Raw genomic sequence first — 8,895 nt, 5'->3', positions numbered from 1 at the left:
GTGTAGTTTGCAACTGAAAAGGAACTTTGTGTTCCCAACAATCTAGTTGAAGGACGGCTTTCACACACACATATCTCTCAGAACTGAGCATGTGGAGAGACGTTCGTTCATCTAGCACAAAGGGAACGGGTTGCAGGAGAAACTTTTACTCTAGTTTTTCAGTGTGTTTTCTAGTGCCGGTTTGAAGTTCCTGCAGTTTTCACTGTAAAACCGAGTTGGAGCTAGTACCTCCCCATATATATGTATGGAGTGTAGTTTGCATCTGAAAAGGAACTTTGTGTTCCCAACAATCTAGTTGAAGGACGGCTTTCACACATACTTCTCTCTCAGAACTGAGCATGTGGAGAGACGTTCGTTCATCTAGCACAAAGGGAACGGGTTGCAGGAGAAACTTTTACTCTAATTTCTCAGTGTGTTTCCTAGTGCCGGTTTGAAGTTCCTGCAGTTTTCACTGTAAAACCGAGTTGGAGCTAGTACCTCCCCATATATATGTATGGAGTGTAGTTTGCAACTGAAAAGGAACTTTGTGTTCCCAACAATCTAGTTGAAGGACGGCTTTCACACACACTTATCTCTCAGAACTGAGCATGTGGAGAGACGTTCGTTCATCTAGCACAAAGGGAACGGGTTGCAGGAGAAACTTTTACCCTAGTTTCTCAGTGTGTTTCCTAGTGCCGGTTTGAAGTTCCTGCAGTTTTCACTGTAAAACCGAGTTGGAGCTAGTACCTCCCCATATAAATGTATGGAGTGTAGTTTGCAACTGAAAAGGAACTTTGTGTTCCCAACAATCTAGTTGAAGGACGGCTTTCACACACACTTATCTCTCAGAACTGAGCATGTGGAGAGACGTTCGTTCATCTAGCACAAAGGGAACGGGTTGCAGGAGAAACTTTTACTCTAGTTTCTCAGTGTGTTTCCTAGTGCCGGTTTGAAGTTCCTGCAGTTTTCACTGTAAAACCGAGTTGGAGCTAGTACCTCCCATATATATGTATGGAGTGTAGTTTGCAACTGAAAAGGAACTTTGTGTTCCCAACAATCTAGTTGAAGGACGGCTTTCACACACACTTATCTCTCAGAACTGAGCATGTGGAGAGACGTTCGTTCATCTAGCACAAAGGGAACGGGTTGCAGGAGAAACTTTTACTCTAGATTTTCAGTGTGTTTCCTAGTGCCGGTTTGAAGTTCCTGCAGTTTTCACTGTAAAACCGAGTTGGAGCTAGTACCTCCCCATATATATGTATGGAGTGTAGTTTGCAACTGAAAAGGAACTTTGTGTTCCCAACAATCTAGTTGAAGGACGGCTTTCACACACACATATCTCTCAGAACTGAGCATGTGGAGAGACGTTCGTTCATCTAGCACAAAGGGAACGGGTTGCAGGAGAAACTTTTACTCTAGTTTTTCAGTGTGTTTCCTAGTGCCGGTTTGAAGTTCCTGCAGTTTTCACTGTAAAACCGAGTTGGAGCTAGTACCTCCCCATATATATGTATGGAGTGTAGTTTGCAACTGAAAAGGAACTTTGTGTTCCCAACAATCTAGTTGAAGGACGGCTTTCACACATACTTATCTCTCAGAACTGAGCATGTGGAGAGACGTTCGTTCATCTAGCACAAAGGGAACGGGTTGCAGGAGAAACTTTTACTCTAATTTCTCAGTGTGTTTCTTAGTGCCGGTTTGAAGTTCCTGCAGTTTTCACTGTAAAACCGAGTTGGAGCTAGTACCTCCCCATATATATGTATGGAGTGTAGTTTGCAACTGAAAAGGAACTTTGTGTTCCCAACAATCTAGTTGAAGGACGGCTTTCACACACACTTATCTCTCAGAACTGAGCATGTGGAGAGACGTTCGTTCATCTAGCACAAAGGGAACGGGTTGAAGGAGAAACTTTTACTCTAGATTTTCAGTGTGTTTCCTAGTGCCGGTTTGAAGTTCCTGCAGTTTTCACTGTAAAACCGAGTTGGAGCTAGTACCTCCCCATATATATGTATGGAGTGTAGTTTGCAACTGAAAAGGAACTTTGTGTTCCCAACAATCTAGTTGAAGGACGGCTTTCACACACACTTATCTCTCAGAACTGAGCATGTGGAGAGACGTTCGTTCATCTAGCGCAAAGGGAACGGGTTGCAGGAGAAACTTTTACTCTAGATTTTCAGTGTGTTTCCTAGTGCCGGTTTGAAGTTCCTGCAGTTTTCACTGTAAAACCGAGTTGGAGCTAGTACCTCCCCATATATATGTATGGATTGTAGTTTGCAACTGAAAAGGAACTTTGTGTTCCCAACAATCTAGTTGAAGGACGGCTTTCACACACACTTATCTCTCAGAACTGAGCATGTGGAGAGACGTTCGTTCATCTAGCACAAAGGGAACGGGTTGCAGGAGAAACTTTTACTCTAGATTTTCAGTGTGTTTCCTAGTGCCGGTTTGAAGTTCCTGCAGTTTTCACTGTAAAACCGAGTTGGAGCTAGTACCTCCCCATATATATGTATGGAGTGTAGTTTGCAACTGAAAAGGAACTTTGTGTTCCCAACAATCTAGTTGAAGGACGGCTTTCACACACACTTATCTCTCAGAACTGAGCATGTGGAGAGACGTTCGTTCATCTAGCACAAAGGGAACGGGTTGCAGGAGAAACTTTTACTCTAGTTTCTCAGTGTGTTTCCTAGTGCCGTTTGAAGTTCCTGCAGTTTTCACTGTAAAACCGAGTTGGAGCTAGTACCTCCCCATATATATGTACGGAGTGTAGTTTGCAACTGAAAAGGAACTTTGTGTTCCCAACAATCTAGTTGAAGGACGGCTTTCACACATACTTATCTCTCAGAACTGAGCATGTGGAGAGACGTTCGTTCATCTAGCACAAAGGGAACGGGTTGCAGGAGAAACTTTTACTCTAGTTTCTCAGTGTGTTTCCTAGTGCCGGTTTGAAGTTCCTGCAGTTTTCACTGTAAAACCGAGTTGGAGCTAGTACCTCCCCATATATATGTATGGAGTGTAGTTTGCAACTGAAAAGGAACTTTGTGTTCCCAACAATCTAGTTGAAGGACGGCTTTCACACACACTTATCTCTCAGAACTGAGCATGTGGAGAGACGTTCGTTCATCTAGCACAAAGGGAACGGGTTGCAGGAGAAACTTTTACTCTAGATTTTCAGTGTTTCCTAGTGCCGGTTTGAAGTTCCTGCAGTTTTCACTGTAAAACCGAGTTGGAGCTAGTACCTCCCCATATATATGTATGGAGTGTAGTTTGCAACTGAAAAGGAACTTTGTGTTCCCAACAATCTAGTTGAAGGACGGCTTTCACACACACTTATCTCTCAGAACTGAGCATGTGGAGAGACGTTCGTTCATCTAGCACAAAGGGAACGGGTTGCAGGAGAAACTTTTACTCTAGATTTTCAGTGTGTTTCCTAGTGCCGTTTGAAGTTCCTGCAATTTTCACTGTAAAACCGAGTTGGAGCTAGTACCTCCCCATATATATGTATGGAGTGTAGTTTGCAACTGAAAAGGAACTTTGTGTTCCCAACAATCTAGTTGAAGGACGGCTTTCACACACACTTATCTCTCAGAACTGAGCATGTGGAGAGACGTTCGTTCATCTAGCACAAAGGGAACGGGTTGCAGGAGAAACTTTTACTCTAGTTTCTCAGTGTGTTTCCTAGTGCCGGTTTGAAGTTCCTGCAGTTTTCACTGTAAAACCGAGTTGGAGCTAGTACCTCCCCATATATATGTATGGAGTGTAGTTTGCAACTGAAAAGGAACTTTGTGTTCCCAACAATCTAGTTGAAGGACGGCTTTCACACATACTTATCTCTCAGAACTGAGCATGTGGAGAAACGTTCGTTCATCTAGCACAAAGGGAACGGGTTGCAGGAGAAACTTTTACTCTAGTTTCTCAGTGTGTTTCCTAGTGCCGGTTTGAAGTTCCTGCAGTTTTCACTGTAAAACCGAGTTGGAGCTAGTACCTCCCCATATATATGTATGGAGTGTAGTTTGCAACTGAAAAGGAACTTTGTGTTCCCAACAATCTAGTTGAAGGACGGCTTTCACACACACTTATCTCTCAGAACTGAGCATGTGGAGAGACGTTCGTTCATCTAGCACAAAGGGAACGGGTTGCAGGAGAAACTTTTACTCTAGATTTTCAGTGTGTTTCCTAGTGCCGGTTTGAAGTTCCTGCAGTTTTCACTGTAAAACCGAGTTGGAGCTAGTACCTCCCCATATATATGTATGGAGTGTAGTTTGCAACTGAAAAGGGACTTTGTGTTCCCAACAATCTAGTTGAAGGACGGCTTTCACACACACTTATCTCTCAGAACTGAGCATGTGGAGAGACGTTCGTTCATCTAGCACAAAGGGAACGGGTTGCAGGAGAAACTTTTACCCTAGTTTCTCAGTGTGTTTCCTAGTGCCGGTTTGAAGTTCCTGCAGTTTTCACTGTAAAACCGAGTTGGAGCTAGTACCTCCCCATATATATGTATGGAGTGTAGTTTGCAACTGAAAAGGAACTTTGTGTTCCAACAATCTAGTTGAAGGACGGCTTTCACACATACTTATCTCTCAGAACTGAGCATGTGGAGAGACGTTCGTTCATCTAGCACAAAGGGAACGGGTTGCAGGAGAAACTTTTACTCTAGTTTCTCAGTGTGTTTCCTAGTGCCGGTTTGAAGTTCCTGCAGTTTTCACTGTAAAACCGAGTTGGAGCTAGTACCTCCCCATATTTATGTATGGATTGTAGTTTGCAACTGAAAAGGAACTTTGTGTTCCCAAAAATCTAGTTGAAGGACGGCTTTCACACACACTTATCTCTCAGAACTGAGCATGTGGAGAGACGTTCGTTCATCTAGCACAAAGGGAACGGGTTGCAGGAGAAACTTTTACTCTAGTTTCTCAGTGTGTTTCCTAGTGCCGGTTTGAAGTTCCTGCAGTTTTCACTGTAAAACCGAGTTGGAGCTAGTACCTCCCCATATATATGTATGGAGTGTAGTTTGCAACTGAAAAGGAACTTTGTGTTCCCAACAATCTAGTTGAAGGACGGCTTTCACACACACTTATCTCTCAGAACTGAGCATGTGGAGAGACGTTCGTTCATCTAGCACAAAGGGAACGGGTTGCAGGAGAAACTTTTACTCTAGTTTCTCAGTGTGTTTCCTAGTGCCGGTTTGAAGTTCCTGCAGTTTTCACTGTAAAACCGAGTTGGAGCTAGTACCTCCCCATATATATGTATGGAGTGTAGTTTGCAACTGAAAAGGAACTTTGTGTTCCCAACAATCTAGTTGAAGGACGGCTTTCACACACACTTATCTCTCAGAACTGAGCATGTGGAGAGACGTTCGTTCATCTAGCACAAAGGGAACGGGTTGCAGGAGAAACTTTTACTCTAGTTTCTCAGTGTGTTTCCTAGTGCCGGTTTGAAGTTCCTGCAGTTTTCACTGTAAAACCGAGTTGGAGCTAGTACCTCCCCATATATATGTATGGAGTGTAGTTTGCAACTGAAAAGGAACTTTGTGTTCCCAACAATCTAGTTGAAGGACGGCTTTCACACACACTTATCTCTCAGAACTGAGCATGTGGAGAGACGTTCGTTCATCTAGCACAAAGGGAACGGGTTGCAGGAGAAACTTTTACTCTAGTTTCTCAGTGTGTTTCCTAGTGCCGGTTTGAAGTTCCTGCAGTTTTCACTGTAAAACCGAGTTGGAGCTAGTACCTCCCCATATATATGTATGGAGTGTAGTTTGCAACTGAAAAGGAACTTTGTGTTCCCAACAATCTAGTTGAAGGACGGCTTTCACACACACTTATCTCTCAGAACTGAGCATGTGGAGAGACGTTCGTTCATCTAGCACAAAGGGAACGGGTTGCAGGAGAAACTTTTACTCTAGTTTCTCAGTGTGTTTCCTAGTGCCGGTTTGAAGTTCCTGCAGTTTTCACTGTAAAACCGAGTTGGAGCTAGTACCTCCCCATATATATGTATGGAGTGTAGTTTGCAACTGAAAAGGAACTTTGTGTTCCCAACAATCTAGTTGAAGGACGGCTTTCACACACACTTATCTCTCAGAACTGAGCATGTGGAGAGACGTTCGTTCATCTAGCACAAAGGGAACGGGTTGCAGGAGAAACTTTTACTCTAGTTTCTCAGTGTGTTTCCTAGTGCCGGTTTGAAGTTCCTGCAGTTTTCACTGTAAAACCGAGTTGGAGCTAGTACCTCCCCATATATATGTATGGAGTGTAGTTTGCAACTGAAAAGGAACTTTGTGTTCCCAACAATCTAGTTGAAGGACGGCTTTCACACACACTTATCTCTCAGAACTGAGCATGTGGAGAGACGTTCGTTCATCTAGCACAAAGGGAACGGGTTGCAGGAGAAACTTTTACTCTAGTTTCTCAGTGTGTTTCCTAGTGCCGTTTGAAGTTCCTGCAGTTTTCACTGTAAAACCGAGTTGGAGCTAGTACCTCCCCATATATATGTATGGAGTGTAGTTTGCAACTGAAAAGGAACTTTGTGTTCCCAACAATCTAGTTGAAGGACGGCTTTCACACACACTTATCTCTCAGAACTGAGCATGTGGAGAGACGTTCGTTCATCTAGCACAAAGGGAACGGGTTGCAGGAGAAACTTTTACTCTAGTTTTTCAGTGTGTTTCCTAGTGCCGGTTTGAAGTTCCTGCAGTTTTCACTGTAAAACCGAGTTGGAGCTAGTACCTCCCCATATATATGTATGGAGTGTAGTTTGCAACTGAAAAGGAACTTTGTGTTCCCAACAATCTAGTTGAAGGACGGCTTTCACACACACTTATCTCTCAGAACTGAGCATGTGGAGAGACGTTCGTTCATCTAGCACAAAGGGAACGGGTTGCAGGAGAAACTTTTACTCTAGTTTCTCAGTGTGTTTCCTAGTGCCGGTTTGAAGTTCCTGCAGTTTTCACTGTAAAACCGAGTTGGAGCTAGTACCTCCCCATATATATGTATGGAGTGTAGTTTGCAACTGAAAAGGAACTTTGTGTTCCCAACAATCTAGTTGAAGGACGGCTTTCACACACACTTATCTCTCAGAACTGAGCATGTGGAGAGACGTTCGTTCATCTAGCACAAAGGGAACGGGTTGCAGGAGAAACTTTACTCTAGTTTCTCAGTGTGTTTCCTAGTGCCGGTTTGAAGTTCCTGCAGTTTTCACTGTAAAACCGAGTTGGAGCTAGTACCTCCCCATATATATGTATGGAGTGTAGTTTGCAACTGAAAAGGAACTTTGTGTTCCCAACAATCTAGTTGAAGGACGGCTTTCACACACACTTATCTCTCAGAACTGAGCATGTGGAGAGACGTTCGTTCATCTAGCACAAAGGGAACGGGTTGCAGGAGAAACTTTTACTCTAGTTTCTCAGTGTGTTTCCTAGTGCCGGTTTGAAGTTCCTGCAGTTTTCACTGTAAAACCGAGTTGGAGCTAGTACCTCCCCATATATATGTATGGAGTGTAGTTTGCAACTGAAAAGGAACTTTGTGTTCCCAACAATCTAGTTGAAGGACGGCTTTCACACACACTTATCTCTCAGAACTGAGCATGTGGAGAGACGTTCGTTCATCTAGCACAAAGGGAACGGGTTGCAGGAGAAACTTTTACTCTAGTTTCTCAGTGTGTTTCCTAGTGCCGGTTTGAAGTTCCTGCAGTTTTCACTGTAAAACCGAGTTGGAGCTAGTACCTCCCCATATATATGTATGGAGTGTAGTTTGCAACTGAAAAGGAACTTTGTGTTCCCAACAATCTAGTTGAAGGACGGCTTTCACACACACTTATCTCTCAGAACTGAGCATGTGGAGAGACGTTCGTTCATCTAGCACAAAGGGAACGGGTTGCAGGAGAAACTTTTACTCTAGTTTCTCAGTGTGTTTCCTAGTGCCGGTTTGAAGTTCCTGCAGTTTTCACTGTAAAACCGAGTTGGAGCTAGTACCTCCCCATATATATGTATGGAGTGTAGTTTGCAACTGAAAAGGAACTTTGTGTTCCCAACAATCTAGTTGAAGGACGGCTTTCACACACACTTATCTCTCAGAACTGAGCATGTGGAGAGACGTTCGTTCATCTAGCACAAAGGGAACGGGTTGCAGGAGAAACTTTTACTCTAGTTTCTCAGTGTGTTTCCTAGTGCCGGTTTGAAGTTCCTGCAGTTTTCACTGTAAAACCGAGTTGGAGCTAGTACCTCCCCATATATATGTATGGAGTGTAGTTTGCAACTGAAAAGGAACTTTGTGTTCCCAACAATCTAGTTGAAGGACGGCTTTCACACACACTTATCTCTCAGAACTGAGCATGTGGAGAGACGTTCGTTCATCTAGCACAAAGGGAACGGGTTGCAGGAGAAACTTTTACTCTAGTTTCTCAGTGTGTTTCCTAGTGCCGGTTTGAAGTTCCTGCAGTTTTCACTGTAAAACCGAGTTGGAGCTAGTACCTCCCCATATATATGTATGGAGTGTAGTTTGCAACTGAAAAGGAACTTTGTGTTCCCAACAATCTAGTTGAAGGACGGCTTTCACACACACTTATCTCTCAGAACTGAGCATGTGGAGAGACGTTCGTTCATCTAGCACAAAGGGAACGGGTTGCAGGAGAAACTTTTACTCTAGTTTCTCAGTGTGTTTCCTAGTGCCGGTTTGAAGTTCCTGCAGTTTTCACTGTAAAACCGAGTTGGAGCTAGTACCTCCCCATATATATGTATGGAGTGTAGTTTGCAACTGAAAAGGAACTTTGTGTTCCCAACAATCTAGTTGAAGGACGGCTTTCACACACACTTATCTCTCAGAACTGAGCATGTGGAGAGACGTTCGTTCATCTAGCACAAAGGGAACGGGTTGCAGGAGAAACTTTTACTCTAGTTTCTCAGTGTGTTTCCTAGTGCCGGTTTGAAGT

This window comes from Camelus bactrianus, chromosome 11, assembly GCF_048773025.1.
Source record: "Camelus bactrianus isolate YW-2024 breed Bactrian camel chromosome 11, ASM4877302v1, whole genome shotgun sequence".
Lineage (NCBI taxonomy): Eukaryota > Metazoa > Chordata > Mammalia > Artiodactyla > Camelidae > Camelus > Camelus bactrianus.
The sequence above is the reverse complement of the archived record's forward strand: the minus strand, read 5'-3'. Positions refer to the sequence as shown.